Raw genomic sequence first — 22,273 nt, 5'->3', positions numbered from 1 at the left:
CAGCCAAAGCTTTACAACATCTAAAGAAACAAACCCTGAAATCCCTTAATAATTCTGGACACACGTTCAACGTTATTAATCACTCAAATAACTTTAAATTATTACTACATAAAACGGACTTAGCGCAACTTCCAACGCGATACTATTACTTTGGCCACGCGCTCAACCTATGTGCCACGTTCTGGACAACCCCTTCTGTTGGCCGAAAGAAGGAACCCATGGGTAGCATAAATTGGTGTACTTGGTCCGCATGATTTATCGCATGCGTCCATCGAACGGCCTCCCCGAGCCGTTTAGTGTCTTTGACTATGCTCAACAAACTTAACAGAAGGTAGCGTGTGTGTTTATAAGTCTAAAAATTAGTACCTTCTATGAGGCGGCGGTAACCTTCTATGCTGAGCTAGGCTCATTTCGTCCAAATGTGTCACAAATTTCGCAACCGAGAGACCCTGTGCGCGCAGGCTGCTGACCTCTACGACCATGGTCTCAGAGTACTAAACGTACAGAGTATCTCTAGCCTCAGAGCATTCCTAGTGACGTTGACCTCCTAATTGCGGCGACGTCACTGAGGGCAGCTGCTGGTGCAGATGGATTGAGCAAGCTACTTTTCGTTTTTGCTGGAGGTGTAGCTAGACTAGAAATCTCTGAGGAGACCTCTGGAGATCCTTCACATTGAACCTTGTGCCTTGATCCCTCGTGGGTATGTTGGTCCTGGAGGTCACCGAAGTGTAAAGTTTAGTCAAAATCCTCTTCGAAAGTGTTACTGCAAATGAAAAGGGTCAACACTTGTACTCGTAGAATCTTTAAGTGGTGTCTACTTAGAGTGTTTCAGGAAATCAATCATTTCATAATTTATTTTCACCAAAAAGATAAATCTGTCCGCCGTGAGTGATTGGCCGCCACGGCAGCTGGCCAACCAGCGCATACTTTTTGCAAATATTTTGACACTAAGCCCCCGGCTTAGCCACAGATCACAGGTGTCGCCCTGTTGCTGGAAGTGTGCCAATTTTCACGCTCCCATTCCACCTTGGCACCAGCCAGCCAGCCATTCATCAACCGCCACAGGCGAGTAAAGGGACTATTTTGAAGAAAAACGTGACCCAGCGTGATTAGAGATTGAAACACTTTTCCCATATGTGGAAATTTTCGCGCCAACGTGGAAATATTTCAAACGGCCAAACGGGCCGACATGGATCTGATTTCAGTCCCCCCTCCCCCTGCTTAAGGAGAAGGGTTGTGGTGGTGATAAGTAATTAAGTGACTTGCATTGTTTCTGATTTATGGCGCAATTCACGCCTTGTAGTGTGGAATTACACCAGTGGTTGCTTTGGTCACAGATTGACGTAGGACTAAGCTGCCTAAATTAGCTGTTTTGAGTCGTGGCTTATATTGAGAACAGCACCAGTGCAACCCATTGCATGTTGCTACTAAATTGATTAGTATATTACATGGCTTATGGGAAGATGGTGATTTCACCAAAGTGAGATTTTCGTTAGGGTGGATCCTTTAAATCCTTCATATGCACTAAACTCAAAGATAGGAAAAAAATTGCATGCTTAAAAAAATTCAGAAAGCAAATCGATGAAAAAAATAAAGAATCCCTAAACCAACCTAACAATCACCCTCAATTTGCTCACCCTTCTAGCATTCTAAGCAAATCGTTCTGACTTGGTGTTCTGACGAGTCAATTACAAACCTCCGTAATGGCATTCGGGAGGGAGCGGGGTTAGGAGGGGCGTCAAGCTAGAACATTACAGGCGCCCACCGTAATGGCCATCGTTACCCGCGTTAATGACAAATTCCATGGCACCATTATGGCACTACAAACTAGCCGGAGAATACTTGACTGCATGCGCGGCTTCTAATTACCATCAAACCAACTGTTCGCTCTCGATTACAAGAGCCATGCTGTTAGCGGCTAATGATACTAAAGACATTCTCTCAAGATTTCAGGTCCAGAAATAGTGATTTGTTTTCCTCAAGGCACCCCAAATTCCTAAAACCTTTTTTGAAAAAAAAAAACATATCTCTGCAATTTTAAACCAAACCGGAAATTGATATAATTTATATTTTTTTATTTGGTTCAATCCTTGTGGATCCTTACCTATGACCAAAGATTAGTTTACCTATACAACGCTCTATACAATTTTGACAGCTGTCCATAAAAATGGTACATAAATATTCGAAAAACTGTAACTTTGGCTGAAATTTTCTGATCGATTTGGTGTCTTTGGCAAGGTTGCAGGTAGGGTAGAGAAGTCATCAATGAGACACGGGGAACAATGATAAAATGGCTCTCACAAGTCGTAGTTTCAACCAATCAGGCTCATATTTGGGGGAAAGGTGTGACTACTGAATATACGTCTGCCATAATAGTGGCTTTGGTTATGGACGCTCCCTTGACAAGTTATTCATAAAAGTTTGATTCTGGGGTGTAAAAGTAAATTATTGACAAAAAATATTTTTTCGCTCGTAGGCTGCCATTTACACCAAAACTAATATTTCTTCAAATTTCTTTTGACGTTCCATAGGGATTAAGTTGGTCTACAATGTCCTTTCATTAGATTTGGCCAAAATTTAGAATATACCCAAAATCCAGGGCTGTCTCATTGTTCCCCACTCCTTTAAGCCTGTGGGTAACAATGAGACACTTTGATTTTTCTTCAATAAACTTTTCAAAATCGATGGAAATCTTTCAAAACATGAATTAAAAGTGATTTTTGGCATATTTATAGAGTTTTAACTTCATTTATCCAAAAATACAAAGTTATTTGGCATTAATATATGGATTTTACTAAATTTTAATACTTTTTAGTGTAACTTTTGTAAATAAAAGTTTCATGTTGGCAAAATTGCTCTAAAATGTTCAAGGCAAGTCACCTGCAATTAAAAAATACAAAAACATGATGTTTTGCTAGAAAAATGTTAATTTTCGTAGAGTGTCTCATTGTTCCCCAGATGTCTCATTGTTCCTGCCAAGTGCGTCTACAATGAGACAGTTGAATAACTCTGGCTGTAGTCGTCAGATCGATCTCATATTTTGGTCAATGTTAGAACACATTAAAAGAAAGATAATGCAACTAAAAGCTCATTAAAAAATGCCGATGAAAAAAATAGAAAAATCGTTGAAAGTTGAAAACCAAAAGTGTCTCATTGATGACTACCCTACCCTACACAGCACCACAGAAAAAAATGATGATAATATTCATCATGAAATGGTGACAGATTTTGTGTCGAAAAAAATGTGTAATATTACATCAAGAATTGGTGAAAATTCATCAGTTTTTGATGAATATTCATTAGGTTCACATTTTTACGCATTTTTAATGTAAAATTTCTCAACATAGAGGTAATATGCAACCTACCAAATTTTAAACCTTTTAAAATTAAACTTTTTTTGCTGTGTACTTGTTGAAATTTGGAAGTTTGAAAATTTTGTTGGTTGAATATAGCCTCTATTTTGAGAAATATTACATAAAACTTTAAAAATAAATCAATGTCCAAAAATCGCATTTTTTTTTTCTATGTATTAATAGAAAAAATATGGTAATATTCATCAGGTAATGGAGACAGACTTACACAGCTAAAAAAGTAGTGAACCAGCTGCGTGTAAAAGGTCTGGGTGTAAAATAAATATTGCATTATTTTATGCAATTTTATGTGATTTTACACCCTGAAATATGTAGCCCATCAGTATGGGAAACCTACTTGACCAAAATGACAAGCTCATATATGCGTTTATCCAAACAACTTTGCATCGGTCTGATGGCCGAGTGGGCTAAGGCGCCAGTCCGTACTGTTGGTGCTGGGCTTGAATCCCGTCGGTTGCAACTTTTTTTGTGTTTGCAAAAATTGAACATGCAGTGTGTAATATTAAGTGTTTATTTTGACGAAGGTGATGTGTATGCTTTTGCATGCGATTTTACCGTCGGATTTTTTGCTGTGTAGTATCAATAAAAAAGTGTAATATTGCATTAGTAAATGATGAATTTTCATCAATTTCTGGTGAATGTTCATTAGGTTCACAATTTTACACATTCTTTAGGTTATATTACTCATAAAAGAGGTAATTTTCAACCTACCAAATTTTCAACATGCCAAAATTCAACTTTTTTTTGCTGTGTTGAAAGGGACAAAAACCACAACTTCTGGGCCACAGCAGAAACTAAAGAATTCATCATTTTCTGATGTAAGATTTCAATTTTTTCACACAAAATCTTTCACCGTTTTGTAATTAATATTATCATAATTTTGTTCTATTCATTCTGTTACAGTTTTTTTGAAAAAAAATAATAAATAAATAAAGTAATGTACAGATTTTTAGAAGAAGTGCAGCATAGCCATAGCCACTTAAAGTTTAAGTTTAACTTAAAAATCACCGTTTCTCAATTTTAAACAATGGTGTCTGGAATGATTGTCCATTCCAGAAAATATTTTTAACGAAAAGTCTAGAAAATTTCAATACAATGTTTAAAGGAAAACAGGTTTCAAAAGGGTCAAACATTCAATATTACGCCCATTTGAAATGTTAATCTTAATTCCAAAAACTTCAATTATGTTGTTTATTGTTCTTTTATTCGCTGTATTTCAGCATCAAGAGGTCCAATCTTCAATGTTTCTTATGATTTTTTTCTGAAATTTTCTCAACTTTTTGAAAAATAAATAAATATAAATGTAAAAAACTCATGGAAATCATTTAAAAAATGAGAATATTTCAGTTAAAATTTAATTTAATGTGGCTATACCTTGAAAATGGTATACTTAATCATACAATTGGTAGAGATTTTACATTATAAACTGAAGATATAAATTTGTATAACTATAACTTTAATTTTTCCAAAAACTTTTTTCCAATAAATCAAATGTTAGTCTTAATTTAAAAAACTTGATGATATTGTTTTCGGAAAGATCAGAAAATTTCACTAACGTTTCATATTTTAACATAGAAAATCGGGCCATTAGTTACTGAGATATCGACATTAGAAAATGGTGGGTTGTTTGGTTGAGACTTAGAAAATATCAATTTTCCTGTTTTAAATCTTTGCTTGGCAATATCTCAGCAACAAGGGTCAAATCAACAAAGTTCAAAAAAGCGAATTATAGAGAATTTTCTCAGCCTTTTAAAAATATTTTTTGCAAAGTGGGCAAACATGGGCCTTAACTTAAAAAAAAATCATGACTGCGACTATTTTCAAAAAAGTTACCTAAAAATGGCTTTAACTTGAAAACGGTGCACTTTATGAAAAATTGATCACAGTACCTGTATTATTTATTTATTTTTACTTTTTTACTGCAAATTCCATTTTACATCGAAAAATTAAGTTAAAAAACTTTTGCGACGAATATTTTTTGCCCGTTCTAGAAATTTCTGAAAAGTTGACATTTTATGAAACCAAAACATATCAGAAAATAGAAAAAAAATGTTATTTGGCAATCATGAAATTAAAAAATCATTTTACCGTGTATTGACAAAGAACTTTGTCCTAAGGGCACTGTCTACGGGTGTCAATCCAAAATTTCGCGAAGCGAAAGTGTAACGATTTGTGTAATCGTTTAAACGCTTATATCTTCCACCCAATTCAAGCAATCTGCATGCTTTATCCACCAAACGAAAGGGGAAGTCTTAAATTGCAAGTAGACTACCTCACAAAGTTGATAAAACTTTGTTAAAGTACTCAAAAGTTAAGATGAAAAATAAAAATTCAGACCGGGAAAATCCCGGTCGCTGATTGGTTGAGCGCAACCTTTCCCGAACACATTAATCAGATTCAAGTATCTAGCACTTAGCAAATTTTGCTCTCTGTCAATGCTTCGAAAGCGTTGAGCCGTCACAGCCAAGCGAGGTTATAAAAGAGCGCCGTGCCGCCGGTTGAAGCTCAAACGAGTCCGAAGCTTTGCACGAGGAGGATCGAGAAGCAGCAGCAGCACAGCAGAGCCGCCGAGAGGAAGGAGAGAATTGAAAAATTGGAAAGAGAGGCAGAGCAGGCGCGGGAGGGAAAATTGCCGGCAACTTGGAGTGTCATCATCGCATGGTTTTATCATCGTCATAGGACGTTAAAATGGCCCTTTTCAGGGCCAATTCACACGAAAGAGTATTCTTTAAAAATCTGGTTGGTACGGTAGTGAGTGTTTATGTGTGCGGAAGGGAAATCGAGTGTTTGGGGCTTGATAGAGCACCAAATTATCAACGCATACACACAAACGCGGGCTAGGGAGCTTCATTTGTGTGCGCCTGGTTTCTGCCGTGCAACTACCCTTCACGAGTTTGCTCATCCGATCGATCTTGGGGAAAATCGATTTTCGATATTAATGTGGTTCCGCGAACACAATTTTAGTGTGGTTTACTACACACACACACACACACGAGCAAATCCAAAGTCGATGGCGCTTTCTTGTTACAAATACACTTGCAACGCACTGTTTGGTGCTCTAGGTGGTGTGTAGTATGCAGGGTTGCGAATGAGCGAGCGCTCACGGAAGGCTTGCTCGCTCCAGCTGGAGCGTGAGTTTTCATCAGGTAGCTCGTGCTCGCTCACGCTCACCGGAGCGTTTTGCGCTCACGTGAGCTGGTGAGCCAAAGTAGGTAGTTGTTTTTCCTGTTGAAGTATCTGCCTGTTTGAAACGAAGTTTCCAGAACTATCTCAGCACAGGCAGCAAAAACAAATAAGAAAGTGGTCGAACAAACAAAAGTAAGCAATGAAATAGATTTGGTCAGCGAACCGAAATTTACGTTTTATTTAAAATCTAGACATTTTTCGAACAATTAACAAAAACTAAATTCATAATGTAAACATTCATATTGGACCATATTGAATTGTTGTTATGTACAAAAAAATGACAATTTATGTATATTTTAATTTTTTAAATTATCTTTAAAACAGTTACAATTATTCATGTTCAAAAAATCATATATAACTTGTAATTGAATATTTTCAGAGGTTTGGTTGCGGAAGTGTTGAATAAAATCCACTTGTTGGAAGAAGAGCCAACCTTTTTGTGGTGAAAAATATTGACAATTTATTTGATTTGAGTCAAAAGGGTTATTTCAACCATTAGCAATTTTGAAGCTAATATTTAAAAATAGAACTGTTTCAAAAATGTTACCCTATTTTCTGAAATGTCTGCCAAATAAAGACTAACCTTATAGAAATGATCATCCGTTTCTTATCATTGAATCATTTAAAGATTTAATAAACGGAATAATTTTTTTTTAATAGTAGCTCATTCTGACCCGCAATCTGGAAATGTAGTCAAAACACTGATTAGGTACATAAAACAGTTTAATGTTATATGTTAATCAACGAAGCATTTAACATTGAATCGAACTTACCAAAGCATAAATCCTCTTGAATCAATTCATTGTTTTGTAAGTTTTTCTAATGTTTACAGGCCCTTTTACTTAGGCGTCTATACCCCTCCCCCTCACCTCCGAAAATAAGGCCTTTAAATTCTAAAATATTTATACATTCAACTGTATGTCTAAAAAATGATTTGACCCTTGCGAATCCAACTTTTTATTTTAAAACATGGTTGATGAAAATAAGCTATTCCAATTCATATATCATAAAATTTGTTCACAAAGTCATATTTCCTCAGCCCTACTGCACCCTAAGCAAAAAATCCATCTAGAATTGAAAAAAAAACTTTCTCAAAAACGTTAAATGATTAGCGACACGTCCAAAATGAGCGCTCCGTGAGCGAAATATGAGCGCGAACGCGAGCGTGGAGCAAACGCGAGCTGAAAAAATCGGAGCAAACGTGAGCGCGGGCAAACGTGAGCTAGCTCGCGCAGCGCTCCTCCTCACGAATGAGCGAAAAGTGAGCGCTCACGAGCGCGTGAGCACGTGAGGAACGCAACACTGGTAGTATGTGTAAAGAGAATGAATAAAGAGATCGGAACCCAATTTTTTGCGAAGCGAAATCGTTACGTGGCGATTTCCCCTCTTCGCAGACTTCCCCTCCTTTTCCTTCACGCTGATTGGTTGAACAAACCTTTCCCGATCATCCTCTCCGAGAGACGTGAGATTGATGTATCTAAAATCATCTCCACTCAAGCTCATAATTTTCTGACAGCCGAGGAGTCAACATCGAGTGGCAGTTGCAGAATCAGAAGGGACAGCAGAAATTTCCCCCGGTCAACGACGTGGAGAGGTCGCCGAAATGGCTCGGGCCGTCGCAGGAACGGGACGGATTGTCGCTGCAGGCCATCAAGGAAGAACGTTAGGGACCGATGTGGCCAGGCTGCTGATCCCGGAAGGCTCCGGTTAACGGCATCAAGAAGGGGTCTCCGTGTTGATCGAGAACCAGTTCTCTTTGGGTCAAGTTGGTTGTGGTTGCGATAACGTTTATGGTTTTTGATACTGGACATGAAATTTAACATTTCGGCAGTCGTGACCGCAATCCGGAGTGGCCGGAGGCCCCGCGGATGTTCCGAAGGGGGACATTTGCCGAACCAAAAGAGTTGGGGCAATATGGGTATCAAACTTTATGGTTTTTGATACTGGACATGAAATTTGAAATTTCGGAAGTATTGGCCACAATCCGGAGTGGCCGGAGGCCCCGCGGATGTTCCGATGAGGGGACATTTGCCGAACCATAAGAGTTAGGGCAATATGGGTATCAAACTTTATGGTTTTTGATACTGCACATGCATCTGACCATTATCTGAAGTTACGCAGTTAAAATAAATCGCTTATTTTACGCAGGAAGTAATAAATCGATTACTGCGATTGCCTTTTTATTGTGCCGCAACGAAATTCTGTTTCTGGAAATATAGAATAACTATTTCGAATTCAATTAGAGCCCTTGAAAGGGCAGTTTTAATGTTTGCTGTTGAAATTTACTTTGCTGCCGCCAATTGCTTGCAACAGCCTTGCAAAAACATTTCCGCATCTTGATAACTTTCGAGTGGTGAGGGAAAGTCGATTGATTTCACCTTGATTTCTATTGCAGCTCCATTTGCAATTTCCGTCCCCTTAGTTCGATAGGACGTTGATATTATGTCTTAAAACTATTCACAAAAGAGTTGTCTTATGTAATTATAAGGGAATCATGGGGAAATTTGGACCGGACATTCTTATCGAAAATTTCAACAATCATCTTGCAAAGTTCTTTGTCATACTGGTCATGTGTAACATAACCACCTGCACCTTTTTATTTTTTTTAGTGTAGCCCATATCCATACCTACAGCTTTGCTGAAGACACCAAATCGATTAAAAAAATTCCTTCAAAAGATACCGATTTTTGAATTTTCATAAATAATTTTTGTATGGACAGCTGCCAAATTTATATGGAAAATTATATGGACAATTTAGAGATGCAAAATGGCTTCTTTGGGCATACCGAAGGCACCAAAAAAGTTTCAGCCGGATAAAAAAATAAAAAAAAGAATGACTGGACTCTCAGAGAATTTTTCTGCTGTATCTCTACAAAATTTTAATCATCATCATTTTAATCAACATTTTAAAAATGCATCTTCAATATGATTATATATAACATTGTTTTTTTTTATCGGTGTCAGTTTTAGCCGAAAAATATCGAACAATATTGTAATAAAATAAGATGTTGGTTTGTGTGTCTATTTTGTCTAGGAGATAATACTTTAAAAGTTTTATTTCTAAAACAGAACAATATGCATTCAAAGCAATGTTTACAATTTCCATTTTTGGAAAAATGCTCAAAGTGAAACTACAATTTTTATATTTTGTTTGGTTTTATTCTTCTACCAAATTCACCAAATTGATGAGTTCAAACATGATAAGGCGTTTTGAACTATCATGGTTCTGGCTAAAAATAAGTTGAACAACAGTTCATAAAAACCCTCATCTATTTTAAAAAGGTTAAACAGTAGTATACTAAATATTATTCATTTAGTTTGCTGGTAGGGGAATGTGCCTGAAAAAAAAAATCATTCTGGAATATTCAACTCAAAACCAAAATGTCATAAAACGTCAACGAAGCACCTGCCTCAACTCCAACTTATATTTAGTATAATAATAATAATCGACGCTCCGCGGGAAACTTCCTTCAATTAAGTAATCAACCTAGAACTTGGACCCTCAATCAGCCTAACTCACCGGGCACGTTTCTTCAGCTGATCGCAGTCTAATCCGGATCTGATCGTGAACTTGCCATTAAAGTTAGCCAATCGCGCTCCCTATCAATTGCTTCAGAAGTAACCTAAAATAAAAAAAAAACTCCCTCAATGTCAAAAGTACACGCAATCATCCGATCTAACGAAAAAAAACCCAAAACCTTCCTTTTAATAGCCCACGCGCGTTTTTATCGGAATCGCACCCCCTTAAGCAAGAGCATTACAGTCACGCCAGAGTCAGCCTGTCGGACCCGTAAATCACCAAATTGATCTTCAAGGATATAAACGAGTCAAGTTCACCACCGCCGCTGCGGAGAAGGCCCAAGATTCGGAACGACGCGACCCAGCCTTTTTGGGGGGGGTTTGTGATTTGCTGAGAGGACAGCGTTTGATCTTGATCGTGGGGGACTGGCAATGCTGCCGTCAGCATTGTCAGAAGACTAAAGCGTGCTGATTTCTGAGAGTAACATTAAAAAACAATAAAGTTGGGTGACTTATTGGCTTTCTTAGTCACATTAAGGTCAAACAAAACGAATTGATGATTTTGACTATTTTGAGGTCAGAGTCTCAAAAACTCAATTTTATGCTTTTGAAAATATGCATTTAGTTCTTTTACACACGTAGTCACCCCTCATTGACGGTTCACGCCCTGTAGTAAAATCAACCACAACTCCCTAGTAACAACAACACTCCAATCCGTCAACCTTGAGAGAGAAAAGGAGTGGCATTAGCATTGCTCTCGGGTTACTTGAACGGAACGCAACAACGGTTGTTGTCACTAGTCCAAGCTCAAGGAGTATTGATCTGCTCCAACGGCCAACCAACCAACCAACCAAACACAAACACAGCTGCCTAGCGATCAAAAAGGCGTAAAATCGGCGAGTTCTTTCTCACGACACCGACGACGACGACGACTGCTGGCTGCTGCTGAGGAAGGCTAATAAAAGTGGAGTGTGGAGTTCCATGGAGGCTGTAAAGGTACCCCGGCGAGATCATCGACATGCTGCGGGAGTGTGCGAAGGTGTGCGCACATAAATCGTGATTGAAAGCGTGTCTGCCACCGATGATGTTGGTTCTAATTTTTTGTATAGCATAAAACTATGTGTGAGTGAGTGAGTGACATAAAAATAGTAATGCTTGAAATTTTTTAAATTGGTTAACAATCAGTGCAACAATAGTCATGAAATTTTTGAAAATGCATTATTTTAGAACCTCATTTTTTGAAAGAAACTTAAACCAAACATTTAAACAACTGCTGCTCCAATTTAAAATAAATGTATCTCAGTCAAACATTAGATTTTCACCAAGGCTAATAAAAAAAAGTCATTTACTACAAAAAAGCAATTTTTTGATAAATGTACAGTTAAAGTCGAAATAGCAACTTTTGCAACAACTTACTTTTCCTATTATTTTAAAAGAACTAAACTGCCTGCCAAAAAAAGCAATATTAAAAAGTACTTTTCAGCATAGGGATGCAACAAAGAGTGCTGAAAAGATCAACTTTTTAGCACTTGAACGAAAAAAATGGTAGTTTCCGAAACTTTTTAGGGAGTTTAATAATCTTTGTCAAGAATGCGTTTTCGAAAATTGACTTTTATATAAATTTATTCTTTGATGAAACATTGTCTATGCAATCCTAAAAAATACCAAAAACGCTATTTTGCATCACTAGTTTTTCCATGCAAGGCTTCAAACAATATTGTGGGCTGGTCGTAGAAAGCGCGCATGTGAATATCAGAAAATATGTATCTTAATAAGAGATTTCAGTATCAGAAAAAAATACACGGAAAAAAATTCCATTTTTATATTTAATTTTTAATAACTGAAACATTTTTTCCAGGAATATATTTGGGTAATTCTCCGCCAACTCACACAGCAGTTGCCCCGACCCCTCTTCGATTTGCGTGAAACTTTGTCCTAAGGGGTAACTTTTGTCCCTGATCACGAATACGAGGTCCGTTTTTTGATATCTCGTGACGGAGGGGCGGTACGACCCCTTCCATTTTTGAACATGTGAAAAAAGAGGTGTTTTCCAATAATTTGCAGCCTGAAACGGTGATGAGATAGAAATTAGGTGTCAAAGGGACTTTTGTGTAAAATTAGACGCCCGATTTGATGGCGTACTCAGAATTCCGAATAAACGTATTTTTCATCGAAAAAAACACTAAAAAAGTTTTAAAAATTCTCCCATTTTCCGTTACTCGACTGTAAAAATTTTTGGAACATGTCATTTTATGGGAAATTTAATGTTCTTTTCGAATCTACATTGTCCCAGAAGGGTCATTTTTTCATTTAGAACAAAATTTTTCATTTTAAAATTTCGTGTTTTTTCTAACTTTGCAGGGTTATTTTTTAGAGTGTAACAATGTTCTACAAAGTTGTAGAGCAGACAATTACAAAAATTTTGATATATAGACATAAGGGGTTTGCTTATAAACATCACCAGTTATCGCGATTTTACGAAAAAAAGTTTTGAAAAAGTTGGTCGTCATCGATCATGGCCATTCATGGTCACCCGCGACAGACACGGACGACGAAACAAAGAGAAACGCAAAAAGTAACTTTTTCAAAACTTTTTTTCGTAAAATCGCGATAACTCGTGATGTTTCTAAGCAAACCCCTTATGTCTATATATCAAAATTTTTGTAATTGTCTGCTCTACAACTTTGTAGAACATTGTTACACTCTAAAAAATAACCTTGCAAAGTTAGAAAAAACACGACATTTTAAAATGAAAAATTTTGTTCTAAATGAAAAAATGACCCTTCTGGGACAATGTAGATTCGAAAAGAACATTAAATTTCCCATAAAATGACATGTTCCAAAAATTTTTACAGTCGAGTAACGGAAAATGGGAGAATTTTTAAAACTTTTTTAGTGTTTTTTTTCGATGAAAAATACGTTTATTCGGAATTCTGAGTACGCCATCAAATCGGGCGTCTAATTTTACATAAAAGTCCCTTTGACACCAAATTTCTATCTCATCACCGTTTCTGGCTGCAAATTATTGAAAAACACCTCTTTTTTCGCATGTTCAAAAATGGAAGGGGTCGTACCGCCCCTCCGTCTAAAATTATCAAAAAATGGACCTCGGATTCGTGATCAGGGACAAAAGTTACCCCTTAGGACAAAGTTTCACGCAAATCGAAGAGGGGTCGGGGCAACTTTTCCCGATTTCGTGTGAGTTGGTAGAGAATTACCCATTTTTCATTTTCGATGTTTTTTTTTTTATTTTCAGGAGACTGAATTTTTTTTTATGTACGGCTTTTCGCAATTTACGAGAACTATATAAAAAAGGCACCGCTGCATTTTTTTAAGCTGTGATTTTTTTGTTCTTGATCGGTCTTTTTAAGGTAAGTTTTTTGTAAAATTTACACTGACCTACAAAAAATTACAAAAAATCCCTGCTCAGTAGACCGTCCCAAAAAAATTAAAAGTTGTCAAACTATTTCTGCTCACCCCTAGAATGATAGATTAGGATGTCAGGAACAATGTTCTCATACAACAAAAAAATCCCAAAAATGGTTTACAACTCGCGCACGGAGCTTGAATAAAAAAAGTGCTTTTTTCGAGTATTTTTTAGAAATGCGCGTAACAATCATACTAAAGTCATTCATATTTGGTCGCCTTGGGCTTCAAGTTATAGTTTAATGTCCCCTGAACAATTTCCTGTACAGACATAGTCCATAAAAGCTTGTGTTTAGGCATGGAAACCGCCCCTCCAAAACGTGCCAAAAAATTGCAGCCCGAACTGATGCATTCAGCTTATAGGAATTTCTACGGAGATCATTTTGTTAAAAACATTTCATGAAAAAACATGAGATTTTCTCACAATGTGACGTCAAAAATATTTAGACAGCAAATTTTGCTAACAAAATCAGGGCATATCAGGTTAAACTGAGATAAACTATTTGTTAAAAAAATAACTTTTGGATACTGGATTAGAGAATCCAATTTCCGGTCCTGAAATTTCTCGTTGAAAAATATTTTCATGATTCCGGGAAATTTGTTAGCTTCCTGCAAACGTCAAAAACTCAAGCCGAAGCATTGATTGTTTAAATCTTTTTTTAAATAATTTTATGAAATTATAGTAAAGTAAAAAAATGAAAGAGTCTTATTTGATTTACTTAAATTAAATTTTTGCAATTCCGTCGTGAAACTACTTACTTTTTCTGTCATTCTTGAACGACGAAAAAGCCTACTTTTCTGTACCAAAAATAACAGAATCGAATAGCAACACTTTTCACAATAAATGCTGAAAAAATCTACTTTTCAACACTGAAATGGGTGTTGAAAAGTTGAACTTTTCAGCACTTATTTCGAAAAGCAACACTTTTCAACATTTTTTAGATTTAAACGATTTATTTACAAAATACATGAAAATTTTACTTAAAATTTCACTCAATGGGTGTTTTTTGGAATTGCAAAAAATATTGTATGGGATTCGTTGCAAAACTTGATTTTTTCAGCACTCTTCGTATTTATCCAACTCGGTGAACCTCGTTGGATAAATGTACGACTCGTGCTGAAAAAATCCTATTTTTGCAACTTGTTGCATAAACTACTATTTCTGTTCTTATAAAACCAATCGACTCATCTGAAAATGCCATGTCTAGATTTATTTTTAATATTTTAAATGAATACGTCCAAATATTTAAAAAAAAATAGTTTGAGAAATCTCAAATTCTATTTAAAAAATTTTGTTCTTGTTCAGGAAAAAACAAAGCTTGCAAAAATTAATAAAAAATAAACATTATGAAATTTTAGACCAAGTTGTAGTAATTTCAAAACAGACCAAAAACTAATAAAAATAAATCAAATCATCAAAGATCAGCAGTTCATGTTTGAAATATTTCAAAGCAGTTAATTTTAAATCATCTTCTCCATTAATTCATTGAAAACTGCTTATGTTTGAAGAATGCAAAAACTTGAAAAAGTTTTTTTTCAAATCAATGAGTATTAATTTAAAAAAAAATACCATGTTCAAAGAATATAAAAACACGAAATAACAAGATCAATTATTTTTTTAAACATAATTAAAAGTATTATTCTAAATAAAATAATTAAAGAATTGCTCAAATTTAGTTGGAAATAATTTCTATCAAATTTAACTTCAAAATTAGATTTTTGTCGATTTGTTTTCATTCATCCTGACAGAGAATTCATTTAAATTTCTATATTTTCTATATTTTATTTATTTTTTATTTATTTATTGGATACAATAACTTGTTACAATTTTAATAAGGATGAGGTGTTATTGTTACCATTTCGGTTACGGAAATGTGATCTTGGAAAGCATTAAAATAATTATGCATTAGTTTTACTGTGTACTTATTTAGTCATAATTTTTCAACTGAATATAGTATGAAAACTATTCGAAATTTGTTAAATGTTAAAATGTTAAAAGATAAAAATGTTCGTGAAATTTGCACTCCATTTTGTGCAAAAAAAGTAATAATTTCGAAATCACGACTGACATTTACAGTATGTAAAAAAAGTATTTACACCCCTTGGGCACTATGCACATTTTGTGATGAAACATGTAAAAAAATTAAAGTTTGACAGGAACCTAGTACTACGTTTTATTCAGAAACTCATGCCAAACATTTTGCTACAAAAAGCTCATGAAAAGATGATTTCTATAAAAAGTTATATAACAAATACTATTACGAAAATAAAAAAGGTGCAAAAAAAGTTTGTACACCTTTCGAAAAATTTACATAAATAATGTTATTTGTTGACAAATCACCATAAATCCAGTCTCCCAACTTCAAATAGGCATCCTGGACTGATTAAAAAAAAATTTGGATTGAATATAAAGTTTAATAACTACTTAGAATAAAAGTTTATATAACTCAGGAAATTCTATATAAAACTTATCTAAACTTAATTTTGCAAACTTTTAATTCAAATAAGTGTCAATATATTACCATAGAATTGCTAAATAAACATTTTGGAGTGGGTATAACACCGTTTTGGGGGTATTTGTATCGATAAAATAGATTTTTCGTTGGAATTTCATACCAACCCGGAATTACGTCGTCGGAAAATCCGCCGGCATCTGAACCGGTCCACAATTCACAAGTCAACCTATGTGGCATCAGAAAGGGCATAAAATTTCCGATCTTTTGATACCCATACATCCAGGTTTTCTATAAAACCCACGTTTTTAAATACCTAAGCAAAAACGTTGTTATGGTTTCGTTTGAGCAACCTGCCAAAAATGTATGGAATTTCGTAATTTTTGTTCTCGTGGATCAAACTTACTTTTTGCCCAGGTATTTAAAAACGTAGGTTTTAAAGAAAACCTAGATGTATGGGTATCAAAAGATCGGAAATTTTATGCCCTTTCCGATTCCTCATAGGTTGACTTGTGAATCGTGGACCGGTTCGGATGCCGGCGGATTTTCCGACGACGTAATTCCGGGTTGGTACGAAATTCCAACGAAAAATCTATTCTATCGATACAAAGACCCCCAAAACGGTGTTATACCCACTTCAAAATGCTTATTTAGCAATTCTATGGTAATATATTGACATTTAGTTGAATTAAAAGTTTGCAAAATTAAGTTTAGATAAGTTTTATATAGAATTTCCAGAGTTATATAAACTTTTATACTAAGTAGTTAGTAAACTTTATATTCAATCCAAATTATTTTTTTAATCAGTCAAGGATGCCTATTTGGAGTTGGGAGACTGGATTTATGGTGATTTGTCAACAAATAACATTATTTACGTAAATTTTTCGAAAGGTGTACAAACTTTTTTTGCACCTTTTTTATTTTCGTAATAGTATTTGTTATATAACTTTTCATAGAAATCATCTTTTCATGAGCTTTTTGTAGCAAAATGTTTGGCATGAGTTTCTGAACAAAACGTTGTACTAGGTTCCTGTCAAACTTTACATTTTTTACATGTTTCATCACAAAATGTGCATAGTGCCCAAGGGGTGTAAATACTTTTTTTACATACTGTAGATTAGCAGAAACATCATCATTTAACCCATGTAAAACTTCCGGTTTAGTTTAGAAACATTAATAGTTTTGCTATTCTCAATTTGGAGAATTCTTCAAGAATAAAATCAACTACAGATATTTCAATAGTTTTCAACTGTCGATATAAAAGCCCCTCTCCTGTCTCCAAATTATTATCTTTTCAGAACTTGCTAAAACATTAAATACATATTCCAAAACTGTCACTTGCATAAACAAACATTTTAGTAAATTGACTCATTGGGCTCAAAACAAGACTAAGTATCTTGTTAAAAATAAATTATTAAGGTGAGCTGGTTTTGAGCAAGGTTGTTCTCTAAGCAACAATGTCTTTTTTTTTATTTATTGTTTAAAATATTTATAATATCATTTTTATATGCTCCACCAAATAGCACCAAACAAATATTTTAATATTTTTCTTTTTTAGAGAATTAAGAATTTCAAAAGGTACAATCATAAAAAACGAAAAAAGTCATCAAAAGAAGCCACCAAAATGACTCCCTCTAGCAACGACTGCATGCGTCCACCGCCAATGGCCGGACCCCTCGGAGTGCAAACACTCCATATTTCTGACAGGCTGCAGTGGCGGCGGCGGCAAACTGAGTGATGGAGTGTGATCTCGAGTGATTGTCGAGTGGACCTCTCCTTCGCGGGTAGGATTGGCGATCTTGGATTGCTCTCCAGTGCGTGTGTACCGTGATTTATGATCGACTGGTGGAATTTTCCAAGCGTGTCAGTGTTAAACATACAAATCGACATGAGCCATTCGTAATCACGAGTTAAAACATTTGTTTATTTTTTTTTTTTTTTATTTGAGAGAAAGATTGCTAACAACTGTTCAAGCTTCGTTGTATAGTTTCACTACATCCATGCAAATACTTCAGGAAAATTATTACAGCACTTAACGTTAGTGGGAAAATGATTACAATAAAAAGTAAACTTCGTGTTTTACTCCAAGCTCCCGTTGGTTTGACTACGTCCATCTGGTGCAGTTTTTCCAAAAGCTGCGTTGTGTTACAATTTTGAACTGTTTCATTCAGTAGAGAAACGCTGTTCGAAGGTATAGCCAAACGCAGTGCCAAAACAGATGCTTTTGAGTGAAATATATAAATTCGCTGCTTTGAGCTTGCTTCTAGCTGGAAACTTATCCTAACTGTATCTTGAGTACCTCCTCTGAGGTATCCCTTACTATCTTTTTGAAGCACGTAAAATTTACAGTTAAGTCTACTTGATTCAGCAGCATTGAACAGTCTTAGAATTCCACTTTGGTTAGACCAATATGCAGTGATTTCATATTTTGTGTCATTACAAACAGTTTCAACACCGTTTTTAAGAAAATAATTGCTCAAACTATTCACGATGTATTGCTGGCCCTGTTGAAATACACTGAAAAAATCATCAAACTTAACTGATTGAAAGTTTGCAAACGCAACATTGCTTCTGTGATGATCCGTACATTCAGCAAAAGCCGATGTGAATGTTATGATGATGAATGTAAATGACTTAGAAATACCAAAACTCATTATAACGACTATTTATCAACAGTGACGCTTTCAGAACATAAAAGCTAATGCCAAAAGCTAAGCATCTAATATTGAACTTTGAGCAGAACTAGGCAACTAAATGCGACTTTAAGTAATCTTCAACCATTTTGTTCACCAACTTATTGAAATGTTTTAAATCTTCATGAAACTCTTCTACCCACTTCTCAGGATTGCAATCAACAATAATGATGACACTTATAGTTTGTACCCTACGACCAAAGGAACAATGCCATGAAGCAATCCATTTTCATCATCATCACCTAACAAGTCACCAAATTTGTCCAATACGCGTTCCCGCTAATTTCATCCGCTCCGTTTCGGGTCCATTTCCCGCAGAACACTGTCGTCAAAAAGTCAATAATCCCGCCACAAACTGATTCGTACTTAAATGCAAATTTTCCCTCCCCACGGCAATCAAACACACAACCCAATGCCATCGCAAAAGCCAATATTGTGTCCGACATGCACACGACGCCTGGCCCCATTAAATCCGCCCATTTCGGGTATTTCGCCGGAACAGCTCCAGCTCCCCGCGTGTAATGGACAAACAGTGCCGCGAAAATGTAAACACAGCCTCGGAAAATAAGCTGCGCGCGCTGACCAAATAGAATTTGGCACCCAGGTGAGTGTTCTCTAGCCCCTCTCCTGTCCCCTAAAAGGGAGAGGAAAATGCATCTCATTTAGGCAGAAACGCCCACGCCACCAGCGAGAACAATGACAACTATGTCGTGGGCAGAGGATTACGTGGGTCATCGACGTAAATTCGGGACTATGGAAATCAAGATAGGCTGGAAAACCGAAACAAGAATTTGAAAAAATAATCGTAATGATAAAAAAATGAAAATAAACGTGAAGAAAAAAAAAATCTCCGATAAGTAAGCAATTCTTAACCCTCTACAACCCAACCCCGCCTCTAGGCGGGCTTTGATCTATAAATTCGTCAAAAATCAAATTTTTAATCCAATTTATGATTTAAAAAAAAATATTGGAAAGAAGAACTATTAAATTTCAAAAAAATTACTGTTTGGAAGTAAGACTTCCGACTCTCCGATTTCAATGAAACTTTGTAGACATGTTATCCTAGGCCTATATAAGCCATTTTTGTGTATATGAAGCTAATAGTTCTCAAAAAAAAAACATTTGGGAAGGGCGTAAGGTATTTAAATATTTTTGTATTTTGCCATTTAAAAATTACTGTATCTCTAAGCCGTTGCATCGTATCAAAAAGTGGTCAAAGACAAACTTGTAGGAAATTGGACGGGCTTTCTGAAAAAAAAACACTGAAACAAAAATACACGCCACCTCTATGAGATTTTTCATTTTTTAAGTTTAAAAGTTAAATTTAATGGTGATGTCACGATTTTTTTTCGCTCCAAATTGTTGAGGAAGTAGCCTAAAATGTTACAAAAAGACTCACGAAAAATGCAGGATGGTATGTCTCTCCTAGATAAAATACAAAAATCATTTACTACAACTGTTTTTTTTTAAGTGGTCTAAACGTCAATTATATTCAGAATCAATAGTGGGAATCGATTCCCCAGACAATTTTTCATAAAAGTCTCCATATTGACTATTGTTCTAAGTCCAATCCATGGGAAGATACAGCGGTTTTAAAAATAAAAATGTTGAATAAATAGGTTTTTTGGTGGTTTTTGGCAATTTATATATGACAGACTTCATTTTCCTGTCTCGAAAATATTTTTATCGGAAAGCTTGTCTCATTTCCCAAAAGTTTGCCTTTGACAGTTTTTCAATTTGACTTGTCTTATTATTTACGTAACCTTATTTAATATCCAGGTTTCTACCACACTGAAAAAAATATTCTATTTACAGTTATGAGTAATGTAATTAAACTTATATCTGTAAGCCCATGCATTTAATTAAAATGCTGACAAAGACAAACTTATGGGAAATTGGACAAGCTTTCTGGTTAAAAATATTTACAAGACAAAAAAACCAAGTCTGTCATATATTAATTGCCTAAAACCATCAAAAACCCTATTTTTTTCAACATTTTAATTTTTAAAACCGCTGTATCTTCCCAAGGATTGGACTTAGGACAATATAGAGACTTTTATGTAAAATTGTCTGATGAATCGATTCCCACTATCGATTCTGAAAAATTTTAACGTTTAGACCACTTTTCAAAAAAAAAAACAGTTGTAGTAAATGATTTTTGTATTTTTTTTAGGAGAGACATACCATCCTGCATTTTTCGTGAGTCTTTTTGTAACATTTTAGGCTACTTCCTCAAAAATTTTGAAAGAAAAAAATTCGTGACATCACCATCAAATTTAACTTTTAAACTTAAAAACTAAAAAATCTCATAGAAGTTGCGTGTATTTTTGTTTCAGTGTATTTTTTTCAGAAAGCCCATCCAATTTCCTACAAGTTTGTGTTTGACCACTTTTTGATACGATGCAACGGCTTAGAGATACAGTAATTTTTAAATTGCAAAATACAAAAATATTTAAATACCTTACGCCCTTCTCAAATATTATTTTCGAGGAGTATTTTTCTCCATATACACAAAAATGGCTTATATAGGGCTAGGATAACATGTCTACAAAGTTTCATTGAAATCGGAGAGGGTCGGGTACAAAAGTACCAGAACAAATCCTGATTTGAGCTGGAATTGCTCCATAGACAAAAGGTCATGGTAGGAAACATAAACTAAATAATATAAATGCAAATTAAAATACTATAAATGAAACAGGAAGAAAATAAAACAAGAGAAGTAAAGTTTTTCGCAGAACAAAAGTTGCTCAAAATTACCTCTTGAACAAGGAAAAAAATGAAAAAAAATTGGGCACTATAGGGTCAAGGATTCTACCAAATAGTTTTCAATGTGTTTTGTTTTTATTTAGATGATTTTTTGTCCATTGATTCCAAAAGCCTAAATAAAAAAATGCTTGAAGAGGTCCTTGAAGGGCTGTCCAAACAAAGCTATTTGATTTTTGGCGCTACGAAATGGAATTTTCAGAAGAAAAAATGGAACACGGAAAAATCCTTTTTTGCAATTCCGTCTTGTAACTACTTACTTTTCCTGTTATTCTTGAACAACGAAATAGCCTTCTTTACTGTACCAAAAATAACAGAATTGAATAGCAACACTTTTCAGAATAAATGCTGAAAAGTTCTACTTTTCAGCACTCAAATGGGTGCTGAAAAGTTGAACTTTTCAGCACTTGTTTCGAAATGTAACACTTTTCAACGTTTTTTTTGATTTAAACGATTTATTGACAAAATACATGAAAATTTGACATAAAATTTCACTCAGTGAGTGTTTTGTGGAATTGCAAGAAATGTTGTATGGAACTCGTTGCAAAACTTGATTTTTTCAGCACTCTTCGTATTTATCCAACTTGGTGAACCTCGTTGGATAAATGTACGACTAGTGCTGAAAAAATCCTCTTTTTGCAACTTGTTGCATAAACTACTATTTTATATTCACTTTTATCACAAAAACTTGATTTTTTAATTTGTTTTAGTTGTCCAAAAGAACCTTCTCTGGAGGAACAAATTAAACTTTACGAACATTTTATTTGAAACATTTTATGGATTTTGAAAAATAGTGCTTATTAAAGTTTGCATTATAATACTGAAAAAAACACCTTAATCCACATTGATGCCTTCCTCACTA

Source organism: Culex quinquefasciatus, chromosome 2 (genome assembly GCF_015732765.1).
Source record: "Culex quinquefasciatus strain JHB chromosome 2, VPISU_Cqui_1.0_pri_paternal, whole genome shotgun sequence".
NCBI classification, from domain to species: domain Eukaryota; kingdom Metazoa; phylum Arthropoda; class Insecta; order Diptera; family Culicidae; genus Culex; species Culex quinquefasciatus.
The sequence above is the reverse complement of the archived record's forward strand: the minus strand, read 5'-3'. Positions refer to the sequence as shown.